Genomic DNA, 13,300 nt, shown 5'->3' with positions numbered 1-13,300 from the left:
CTTGAAATAAAAATGACAAGTAAAGAAAAAGGTTTAACTATACCAAATACTAACCAATCTAAATCAGAAAAACAACTTATGTTTTAATTTTGTTTTGTATCGTGGGAGTTTCCGTGTGATTTAGTTCTAATCTTTTCCAGTCGAATTCTAGATCGATAAATCATCCACAGCGTGATAGTTCGCAAATGAAATTCTCATTGGATGACCTTCACACATCAAAACATGAAACATGTGCCTCGATAACTGTTACTGCAGTAGCCATGTAAATTGATTACATATAGCATCGAATTTTTAAAATTGTAAAAATGATTAAAATCTAGGATAAATCGCAACTAGATAAGCGTCGATGGCTAGTTTTCCTTGCAGTTGTTGCTGCACTGAATGACAACGTGAGAAAAAAAAATCGATCCCGTTGTACGCAGTATGGTAATTTATGTTAATTCAATGAGGAATCGGGTGAATTATTTCAAATACAGTTGTTTCGGAATGAAGTGTTCGGTTACTCTGTGTCATCTGTGCAAATGCAAATTTTATGCCTTCAGCACGAATACGTAAACATTAATCAACGAGAATAAATTATTGTTTTTCAACATAAAAAGCATTAATCTATTTTAATAGCATTTATCTAGCAAGTGGACTCTTTGAAGTACGGAGGTTTAAAATACAAGTTTATTTTTCAATAATTTTATTGCCAATTAAGAGAGATCCGCTCAATAATACACCGAATCCGAGTCGTTGCAAACCAGTATTAAATTTAAATTTTAAACCAACATTTTTTTGCCACATTTTCAAGCAAAGGTTATGAAAGCTGTGACGATCGTTTTGATGAGCAGAAATAAAAAAAACCTTATTATATCCTTAAAGGGTCACATAAGTAGTGTGGACTTTGCGTCTGCTTAGCGGTTTAAGTTGAACTGCTAGGCACGAGATGGCAGTTCAATTTGAACTGCTTTAAGCACTGACGAGCCGAAGGCGAAACGCAAAGAAAGTTGAAAAAAAACCTGTTTTAATCCACCTAGTGGTGTAATGACGCCTTTCTCATTTTCACTTTTTCCTGTATATTAAAGCAGAAATTCCCCGAAATACTACAATTTGGAAAGTTCAGAAAATAGTTTTGAAGATTTCTGTTTCATAATACTACTACATTGATACACTAAATTTGAATTTAATTTATTGAAAATCTATGCAATCATATGTGAAGTGAAGTGAAGTGAGCTCCATTTTATCATATTTGAGTATTATTGCCGGTACTTCCGGAACCGAAATCTGGATATCGGCATAGTGACATTCGGTCCATTCAACCATACACTAACATGTTTAAAATTCAAATATCATATATAATCACCGCAATTTTGTTAGATTTTATTGATTTGTTGATTGTTTTCGGTGAGAATTAAGAAAACATTCATTTTTGCCTTTCTCATATAGAAAGATTATGCAATCACTCGAAAAACCGACTAGTGAAAATTGGCCCGGAGGGCCAAGTGTCATATACCATTCGAGCTGAGCAATGTCTGTGTGTGTGTGTGTGTGTGTGTGTGTGTGTGTGTGTGTGTGTGTGTGTGTGTGTGTGTGTGTGTGTGTGTGTGTGTGTGTGTGTGTGTGTGTGTGTGTGTGTGTGTGTGTGTGTGTGTGTGTGTGTGTGTGTGTGTGTGTGTGTGTGTGTGTGTGTGTGTGTGTGTGCGTGTGTGTGTGTGTGTCAAATAATCTCACTAGGTTTTCTCGGAGATGGCTGAACCGATTTTGACAAACTTAGATTCAAATGAAAGGTCTCATGGTCCCATACGGAATTCCTGAATTTCATCCGGATCCGACTCCCGGTTCCGGACTTATAGGGTAAAGTGTGTTCAATATTGTACACCGTCACTTAAACCGGCGAAACAAAAAACGTCAAAAATTTCCTAAACTGGTCTCAAAATAACACAAATCGATAGTTATTATCAGTAGGCAAGTTTCGGCTTACTGTTCTTCAGCCATCGTCGGACGCATTTAACAAAAAATTCACACTACTCATTCATTCTATCACTCACTCCATCATTGCCGACGGTATGACGATCATTCACTTTAGAACGTCCATGTGGTTTGCTTCTCCAATATTGGAGAATACCGCTGACAGACATGTGATTTACGTACAATGATTTCTGTACAACGCTGTACGCGTACAACGATGAGGTGACAGACATGTTTTGCGCACAGAATGAATGTACAGTAAAAGGAAACAACTCAAAACCTAGCTTGACTTTCCAGCTCCGATGATCGATAATATAGATACCAAAAAATTTGCGATTTGAAGTGTATTCCTAGCACAGAATTAATTCCTATGACAGATTTAATCAATGCCTTTCAGAACTATTTAACTAATTTTGTGTGTGAGTGTTCATAGGATGACAGTTTCACTCATATCAAATTTTATGGTTTTTAGGTACATTTGTGACACCTTTGTTCTGGGATACAGGATTTTTTTCTTCATTGTTCAAATGTAATTAGCATTAGAAAAAATTTGATGTCCACAATTTTGATGTTCTACCGTAACATTCACTGACATCAAATAAAAACAGAAAATCTAGAACTAATTTTCGGAACACTAGCACTGTTTTTAATGCAGCGGAACCAACTTTTTACCTTTTTTATATATATATAAAAAATAGGTATAGAATTCGCTCAAACTTTAGAAAATTTTTCCGAGGCCCGGAGGGCCGAATGACATATACCAATCGATTCAGCTCGACGAACTGAGCAAATGTCTGTGTGTGTATGTGTGTGTGTCTGTATGTGTGTTGTCAACTAAGAGGTCGAGATCTCAGAGATGGCTGGACCGATTTTGATCAAACTAGTCGCAAATGAAAGGTCTCCTCGTCACCCAGAACGCTATTGCATGATTTTGAGATCGGATGTTTACTTTTTGAGTTATACGAAGTTTTATATCAAAAATTTTCAGTTTTTGTACAGTATCTGTCACAATTGACCTTGAAAACAGAATATGTTTTCAGACTTAGATTCCGCACGGTAATACCTATTTTTAACGGAGATATCGAAATTTTTGTGTAAGCGACTTTTCCCTATTCCAGCAGTGGGAGTTTTGAGCGCTGTATGACAAAGAAAAGCTTGTGAGCAACGGAAAACACGATTTTTTATACTGTTACATACAATTGTTTCTAAGTACCAAAAAGACTGTGTACAGCATCCTTTTTCATTACACTTAGCCTCGGACCGATTTTAGCACGACTCGTTTTTGGCAACATAATCGTTCGAATATGACATATATAAACCAGATGATGGCAGATTTTTTTTAATTATATTGTTTTAAACTACTTACAGCAATAAATGCTGGAAGAACATAACATCCATATACCATTCGAATCAGTTCGTCGAGATCAGCAAATGCGTGTGTGACAAATAATTTCACTCAATTTTCTCGGAAAATTTCTTTTCCACAAATTCAGATTCATACGAAAATTCGTATGCTCCCAAACAAAGTTCCTGCATTATGTTTGGTTCCGACCTCTGGTTCCGGAACTACAGGATGATATATGAAACGAAGTCAAAATTGTATAACTCATTCTTCTCGTAGATGGCTGAACCTATCTAAGATTCAAATGAAAAGTTTCAAGATTCTATAAAACATCTTACTCTTCAGTCAGATCCTACTTCCGGTTTCGGGGATACAGGGTGATTGGTATATAAAATGTCTATTCCACATAAATTAATCAGGTTTATCGGGTTGGCAGATTTGGATAGTCGATAAAAAAAAATAACTTTTTTCAGTTTTAGTGGTATTCAGTTGTCGAATCAGAAGGCACCTAAAAATTTAATTCGTGCTTTGATTTCTCAAAGATGTCTTCACTGATTTACAAATATTTTGAAACAAATGTAAACTATACAGCTACTCAGGTGAATTTATCTGACTGCGGCCATACCGATTTTAGAATTCCAGTTCCAGTATAAAATCGTTTCTCAAAGTTCAATCGTTTTCTCAAAAAAAGCCTAATCAAATTTCAGAAACAAAAATTCAAATTAAAACAAGCTTATATACAAAAATTAATTAATTTTATCCAATTATGACTTCCGGTTCTCGAATTACATGATGATGAATTTTTTAAATTCAAACCGATATAGAAGATGACAATCCCGAAAAGCTTCAAAGTTGGACTCAAAACTGTTGTAATTTATTCGTCATATGGCCACACGAATCGGTTTGGGTTATGCTGATTCCTGAATACCGGCTCTGGAAGTACTTTAAATTACCGTAAACTCTAAAATGGAACTTACTTCGACATATCATGGAATGTTTAATCGATTGTCCCACTTCTAGATTCAAATTCGATCCGATTTGCAGTTTCGACATTACAGAGTAATGAGTGATTAAAATCTCAAATTGTCGCTTAAAACGAACACCGAAGAATATTCATGCAAAAACAGATGTGGATTGATAAAAAAAAGGTATCATCTCATTGCTAGGTGGATTAAACACGTTTTTAAACGAATATTCACGATAAAAATAAGAGAGCATAAACTTTTAACATTGAGCCTCAAATTAGTAAGTAGATCGAAGATATTCTTAGTATGTAACCCTTAAAAACGGCATGGCACACACATATTTCAGAAAATGCTATCAACGTAACAGTTTATTCATTACGATATTTTCATAAAAAGGATTATGTTTATCATAAAGCTCATTTTAAAACCTTCTTGAATTTTAAATCATCCCGAAATAGATTTGACATAGGTTTGATGTTTCATTTTTATTCATAAATCTTATGAAAAATTGTCATAATTGTTTGGTCTTTGAAGAGTTTAAAGTTGTTATGCTATATTTATTAAGTAACACTAAAAACTTCAACAAGTATTCATCAAAATAAATATGTTACTTGGTACGTGTTCTACTTCAATTTACCCACACTGAAAGACATGATTCGCTGTTCTCTATTCATACCCAAAATAAGACTCTTTGTATACAATTTAAAAACAAGTTTGCTTTCTATCCAACGGTATTCAATCTAATGATATAAGACAAAGTAATTAGAAGATTTAGAGTTTCAAGAAGTGAATATAGGGGACCATTGTGATAGACAGGATAATTACACAATTGGTATATTGATATGTTGGATATTTAGCGATTAATATTACCACATGTGCATTCAAAATATGATTTTATGTACAAATATGAATGTATTGTTTTTAATAATTGTATTTCAAAACTTCACCAAATTTATTTACATTTCTTGGTTTGACTGCTTTTTGAAACTATGCTACAACGTTATAAAATATATAAGTTTTATGCTGCTTGTTAGCATTTTACAGAGACTTTTTTGAAATAAAACGATGGTTGTTTATTATTTGATGCTCAGACGAAAGGAAATATTGTTTCATGAGTTCACCATCGCTCGCAAATGGCGCTGGTAGCAGTAAACAGGGATGTGATTTTGCACAGTACAACAAAGAAGCTCTTAGCTTATGAGGAAAAATAATTAATTGCGTTTTTGCTGCATTTGGTTTGATTTTCCATTTTGACAGATAATCACTGAAAATATTTAAACTTCTTTGTAGGTGACTGCAGATCACTCTTAGATTTCTACCTGTGGCTAACAGACTTGTGCCGTCACAGAATAGTGATTTCGATACCACCGTGATTCAGGGTGACATACATGTGATTTCATGGTGTACAGTGAACAACAAAATTTGATGCACGCACGTTGTTCTAAATTTTCATCCATTATAAAAATCGCCACACGAAAATTTTTCAACTTCTTTGTATAGACGGCAAACAAAAACTAATCGTACGATATGCGTCAAAATTTGACAGAATGTGTATAAAAGTGTTGCCAACGTTGAGAGAATAAAAGTTTACCGATTGGACAAGCGCGGGAATTTTAAAAAGAAATTCCGGTTCTTTTTTGATCATAAGGTATATGAAAGATTGCACTATAGAAGTGCGTGTGCATGATCTACCCTCAAGCATCTGTGATCCTTATATTCGCAAAACGAAAGGTGGGTAATAGTGCGCGTATGGAGAGATTCTTTCCATCGAAAAAGAAAAATGGAAGAACTTTTTACCCGGTATTGTGAACGGCGTACGTTTGTTACACATGCGCTTGAAGAAGGCTATACCTTTTTATGTGATTTTCGGCCAAGATACAAGGGTTCCGTGCAAATCACTTGTTACCTATGACAATCAGATGACCACATTACAATATTGCCAAAAAGCTGTTCACAAGGTACACCAGCAGCAGCTAACAGCGCACCCAACACCTGGACGAATAAAAGTAACACCACTAATGATTCCACCAGCAACAGTGACACCGAACCAATCGATGGGAGCGAGAATAGCGATCCACTGCTTTCCCTTAAATTACTGGATGGCGAGGAAAACGCCTCTCCTCCTAGGAAAAAGATGACAACTAGATCCAGCCATAAGAAACAATTTTTTTTATTAATTTTATTTTATTAATTTTATTTTTAGCCGAAATAAAAAATTTTTATGAAAAAAAAATCGGTTTTCTCTCAAAAATTGGTCATCGATTGCTTTGTTGAAATAAGCAGGACAAAATATGTATTAAAATAATCAGGACAATTTTAAAATAAATACATATTTTTTGAAAATATTTGATGTGAATTTTTTTCTTTTTATCAGTGGTTGAAGTTGAAGACAGTTACAATCGTTTCAGTTATAAAAATGTGTGGGTTATCACTTTGAATTCGAGGATTTCCAATATGAATATCACGTCACAGACGATCAATTAACAATTATGTTGCCAAAAAGGAATCGTGCTAAAACAAATCGAGCCAAAATACTATGCTGAAGAGTGCTGTATTGAATCTTTCAATTCCTAACAAATGATTGTATTTAAAATTGTGTTTAATTTTGATTTCAAGCGTCATTTCATCGTGCTTCGATGAAAATCCCTAGTATTCGGATATTGTGAAAAAATCGTTTTCGGTAACATAATAGATCGAATATGTCATATGTATAGGAAAAATGGCAGTATTTTCGAATTCAAAACAATTTTCATATTTATATTGATTCAAACTGGAAAGCGTTGGAAGCGTCATTCCAAGATAATTGCACCATGGAACAGTACACATGGAAAGAACGTGCTGAAATTGTTCAGCATTACATTCAAAACGAGGCCAACTTTTGGCGAAAAATCAATCATCACTCAAAACCCTCAATTAATTGAGGAACAGCCGCTATATGATAAGTTACAGTTTGGTGTGGTGATTCTGCGGGTATGGTGATTGGTCCCTAGTTTTTACCAAGACGATGATGGAGCCACGAAACTGTTAATGGCGATCGTTATCGAGCTATGATAAATGATTTTATGATGCCTATTGCTGGTGAATATGGTTTGAATGGCTACTGGTTTCCACAGGACGTTACAACATGCCATACAGCTCGACTAACAATCGATTTGTTACGACCACTGTTCCCCGGCAGAGTCATATCGAAAAGGGAGATTTTGACTGACTCCCGAGATCACCCGATTTGACGCCACCAGACTTTTTTGTGGTGCTATTTGAAATACAAGGTATACGCTGATAAGCCAAGAATCAGAATTCAATAACATAGGACCTGAAATCGCCGCCATATCGATCGATACATTGGCCAAAACGATAGAAAACGCCGAAAAAAGGGCACATTTTGTACTCAACGCCAAAGGTGATCATTTACACGATATCATTTTCAGAAAACCCTTTTTAATCCACCTAGTGGTGTAATGATGCCTTTTTCAAAAAATAACTTATGTTTTTTATCACTAGAAGATTCTGTCAAGATTTTCTTTTTCAAACATGAATAAAATCTAAAAATTTCTTTGTTGTAAACTACTATCACCTTTTCAATTTATAAACAGTTATGTCAGGTTAATATAGATTTAAATGTGGCTATACAAAATTGAACAAAGCACGCTGTGTGCTAGGCGCGTGCGTTTTCTTCTTCTTCCGCACCAGCACGTACCGATGCACACCGATTTTGCATCATTTTGTATGATAGTTTGAAAAATTTGATATTCATTGCCCTATAATTTCGGAACCGGAAGTCGGATCTAGATTAAATCGCACAGTGTCTTTGAAGACACTGAGAGCTTCTATTTGAATCATGATTTGTGAACATCGGTTTAACCATTGCTGAGAAATCGAAGTTAGTACCGAAAGATAAATTTTTTTATTTGTTTATTTGTATAAATAGTATCATCTGACATATTTTGTCTTAATGAAAAAGAAATAAAAATAATGACTAAAAACTTAAAGCTAATTATTCACAATGTGGAATTGGTTAAGCAATCGTTGACGAAACACAACAGGTGACACATTAAAATCAAAAAGATGAAAAAATTCGTTGAACCGCATGCAGACTATTCGAAAAGGTTCGTGCTGTCCATACACTCTGTTCCTCGGATCTAGGAACAGAATGCTCCGCTGGCGAAGTGTTCTTTCAGGTGCGTAGATATTGAGTTGCATAAGTAAAGTGGGGCTATCAATGTCCCCCAACAGTAGTTTAGCAGCAAAAGTTGCTTGAGCAGCTATACGTCGTAACTCCAATGGCTCGATATTCAAAAGGCGGCACCGATCTTCGTATGGCGGTAAATTTACAGGGTCTCGCCACGGTAGCAAACGCAGAGCGTACCGAACAAATCTTCTTTGAACAGCCTCAATCCTGGCGATCCAGTGAGCATGGTAGGGGCTCCATACTACAGCGTTTGACTCTAATATTGAACGTACAAGTGAACAATATAATGATCTTAGACATAACGGGTCCCGAAACTCTTTAGCAACCTTAACGATAAAACCAAGTTGACGGTTAGCCTTGGCTAAAATATTGTCATAGTGGAGTCTGAAGGTAATTTCACGATCCAATGTGACACCAAGGTCCTTAATGCTTTCTACTCGCGTCAGTGACCTTCCCGAAATTCCGTAATCGTACAGAATAGGATCCGATTTCCGATGAAATGATATGACACAGCATTTCTCTATACGAATTTTTGTATCATTTGTTGTAGTTCAAAACAGTTCTCGAGATTCTTGATGACTTTAAGAATTTTTGCATCATCTGCATAAAACAATCTGCATTCCGGTGGTAACAGAAAGGAAACGTCGTTTATGAAGATCAAAAACAGTAATGGACCAAGATTGCTTCCTTGCGGAACTCCAGACTGATTTGAGAATATATCTGAAGTTGAAGATCCAATTTTCACTCGAACTGAACGGTTTGTCAAGTACGATTTGAACCAGTCTACGCTCGTCGGTGAGACGCCCAGTCGTTTTAGTTTAGACAGAAGTATTCCGTGATCCACTCGATCGAATGCAGCCTTATGATCCATATACGCTGCATCGATTTGCAATCCAGAGTCCATGTTCTGAACACACTTTGAGGTGAATAACATAAGGTTCGATGATACCGAGCGTTTTGGGTAAAAACCATGCTGCTCGTAATCTATATAGCTTTTACAGCTAGCAAATAGTAGATCATTCACGATTATTTCAAATAGCTTAGAGCAAGCACACAAAGACGTAATTCCACGGTAATTAGAAATGTTGCATTTATCGCCTTTTTTGTAAACTGGGAATAAATATGAAAACTTCCATCGTAAAGGAAACTCACTTCGCAGAGTAGAAATGTTAAAAAGCCTAGCTAACGGATAACTTAGAGAATTCGCACAACGCTTCAGCACAGATGATGGAATACCGTCGGGGCCAGCAGCGAATGACAGCTTTAGTTTGTGCATGGCTGTAACTACCATCTCCTCTGTTATGAGAGGAAAGTTGAAGCTAAACATGTTATGCGGTACACAAACTGTGGCTTCTTCTATTTGGTTCGATGTAGCAGAAGCGTCGTGAAATGCACGCTCAAAGTGGTGTGCGAACAAATCACATTTCTCCTTTTCGAGGCGGGTTGTTTCATTGGCCAGATACATAGTGTGCGGAAGACCAGTTTCTTTCCTCTTAGAATTAACAAATGACCAAAAAAGTTTTGCGTTTCGGCGAAGGTTCATTCCAATTCGTCTTATGTGATGACGATATAAAAACATATTGTAACGGCGATATCGACTAGTAGCTATGCTTAATTGATGCTTGAAATACTGAGATCGAGAACTGCAGTACTTCCGGAGGGTTGAAGATCGTACACACTTGAGTGCGCGCAAATGTGGGTTAGACCATGGCGGTTTCTGAGGAAGGCGGCTAGCAGGAACAACATGGGAAACAACGTTTCCTACAGCCTCGCAAAAATAATCAACTGCGTCATTGATATTAGTAGTCGTTTCAATAAAATGCTAATCAAGATTCGAAAGCAGATCGTTCATCTCAACGTAATTAGCTCGGCGGAAGTCAAGAGAGTACGATTGAGATGGCTCGTCAAACTCAATTGGTGTAGGTATCCTGAACTCAACAGCAAGTGCGGGGTGGTCAGCATCAAGGTCAATGAGTGGCTCAGTTGGCGAGAATACGGTAGTGACCGGAAAAGCGATTTCATTCGCGAGAATCAAATCTAACAAACGTTCGTTTCGATTCAAAAATGTGTTGATTTGAGTGAATCCATTCAGGTTGAACCCATCGAGTAGAGTGCAGCAAGCAGTTGGAATTTGTGAAAGTAATGATTCGACAATAGGTATTCCTCCTTCAGGAAAGCGCCAACGCAAACCAGACTGATTATAGTCACCGAACAGTAGAGCGGGAGTGTGAGGGTTCAATCGGGAGGATATCGAGCTCAACAACTCTATGTGATCATTGATACTCACCGGGTCGGTTCTACGGTCGGGAGGCAGGTAAATTACTCCGATACTTAACGTATTTCGTGGAAGTTCGATTAAAACCCACAGTTGTTCAAGTGCTTTAGAGATGATTGTCTGGTCAATTGAACTGTTTAATTTGTTCGATACTGCAATCAGCACGCCTCCACCACGCGTTTTGTAGCTGTTTAGGGGGAGCGATCAGTCCTAAAAACGTTATACTGCTGTCCGAAGAGTAGAACGGAGAAAATATGGTCATTCAACCATGTTTCCGTAAGGACGATGATGTCATATTCAGCATCCAAAACTGCTAGATAAAAAGTATCGATTTTAGTCCTTAGCCCGCGCACATTTTGATAATATATATGCAAGCCATTGAATACAGTGACGCTGGAATGCGGAGAATGATCAGGTACAGTATGTTCTATAGTAGAGTTATACTCGCCTGAACTAACATGTCGGAAGCCTCCACTACCAACACCGACCGCAGGACCGGGACGATGACGATGGTGGATGTCAGTGGAGAGCGCGACTGGGTGGAGTGGAAGGGAGACTTCCTTAATGCCTATTACTGGGTGTCCCGGATCTGAAGCTCCGAGTGGTTTACTAAAGGGATGATTGGAACACCTTTCTCAGCAGTACGTTTTGTAGGATTTTCTAAGAACTCTCTAAACAGAAGTCCTTTTGGCCACATTGCAGCATCCAGCGATCGTTCCTTCAGGATAGGATCCAGTCCAATTTTAAACGAGATGAATGTCATTTTTGATACATCAGCGTCCTTTGGGACTAAACGCACAACGTCAATAGCGTCAGTCACATCTAAACAGCGAGCAGCAATTTTTTTTACATCATCCACAGTCACCAGTGGTTGAAAACCGGATAAATAAAGCCAGAATTTCTGCGGTGACGGCGGAGATACGATGGATGGAACAGATAAGTCACTTAGATCGATAGACTTTGTTCCATGTTCGGCGATTGCTTGAACTGCTTGCCCATTGTTCCCACGTCGCCGTTTAGCACCTAATTTTGGCCAGTTTCCTGGCAGTCCACCAGTAGATCGGGTAGTAGCAATATTTTCCACTTGTTTGCTGAGTGATTCGACTAAACCGAAAAGTTTTTCAACTTGAGCCGGTAGATCACCTAGGTTAGCGGAACAAGGCTGCTGTGATTCCATTAAATCCTTAATGTAGGAGAGAACACTTCGGCCGTTCAGTTCATCCTTACATTTGGTGCAAACAAATATTGCCTTCCCTTGAGCGAACAAGTCGCGGTTTGAGCGATTATTAAATCCACAGCATTGCTGGCTGATGTGGAAAAAAGGTTCACAAAAACCACACCGTATAGGCTCCAAGTCATTTATAAGCAAGTGGCATTCTCCGCATTGTTTTTTATCCATACTTGCTTTGTTCAAATTCGCTATAAAACCACAGCAGCAATAGTTGATGCTATCGCTTGTGCTTTACGAGATAGACAAATGGCAAAAAAAAGTATTTGTTTGGGCCGGAGCAAGAATCGATTACCAAATTTCGGTGTATTCCAAATACTAGATACTTCAACGCGACGGTGACTTCAAAAAACACAACGCAATAACAATGGTACGATTTCAAAAAAACAGTAAAAACCCGAATAATTATCACAACTCATAAAAACACTGTGACAACAAGGCGCGTCAGTTTATTCCAAAGCATGGTATTGAAAAATTGGAAAAACGTTGGAACCATTGTATCACCCTAAAAGATTATGTTGATGAATAAAAAAAAAATTTTGCAAAAAAAATGTTGTTTCCATTGTTAGTCTCGGGACTTATTGATCCATGTGTTATTACCGGTGCGTTCGGAAACGGAAACCGGGCACTAGTAGTCCCAAAAAAGATTTATATATTCACCAACTAACAAGATCTGCCAACTAGATGAATTTACCAGTAAATTTTATAAAAATGTGCATCTCGTATCGCCATTGCGTGGGGATTTTGTGTAAATCGGTTCAGCAGTCTCTGAGAAAATCGAGTGACATTATTTGTCACATACACACATACATACATACATACACACAGATATTTGCTCAGTTCGTCGAGCTGAGTCGAATGGTTCAAAAATTGGTTCAAAAATTGGTTTTCACAGTGATTGTATAGTCTTTGTATATGAGAAAGGCAAAAAACTGTAACATATTTCTTTGAACCATAATAAATTATAATCGAATTGAAAATAAATATAAATGATTTTTTCATATATTTTGATCAAAAACAAATGCTTCCACTTTAAATGATTCACACTATATAAGATGTGTACCGACATTGAAATAATGTCACTCATTTTTCTACTAGACGGCTGAACCGATTTCGATTCAAGGGAAAGGTCTTACGATTCCATAAAAACATTTCGTTATTTAATCAAATCCGACTTCCGATTCAGGAGATACAGTGTGACTAGTGCAAACATTTCACATATATTAATCGGGTTTATCGGGTTTGCAGATTTCGACAGTCGATGACAGAATAAACTTATTTCAATTTACCCGGTATTCGGTTTTCGATCCCGGAAGGTACTCAAAAATTTTATGTGGAACGCACTACGATT

Source organism: Malaya genurostris, chromosome 3 (genome assembly GCF_030247185.1).
Source record: "Malaya genurostris strain Urasoe2022 chromosome 3, Malgen_1.1, whole genome shotgun sequence".
In the NCBI taxonomy this organism is placed as follows: domain Eukaryota; kingdom Metazoa; phylum Arthropoda; class Insecta; order Diptera; family Culicidae; genus Malaya; species Malaya genurostris.
Note: the sequence above shows the minus strand (reverse complement) of the source record.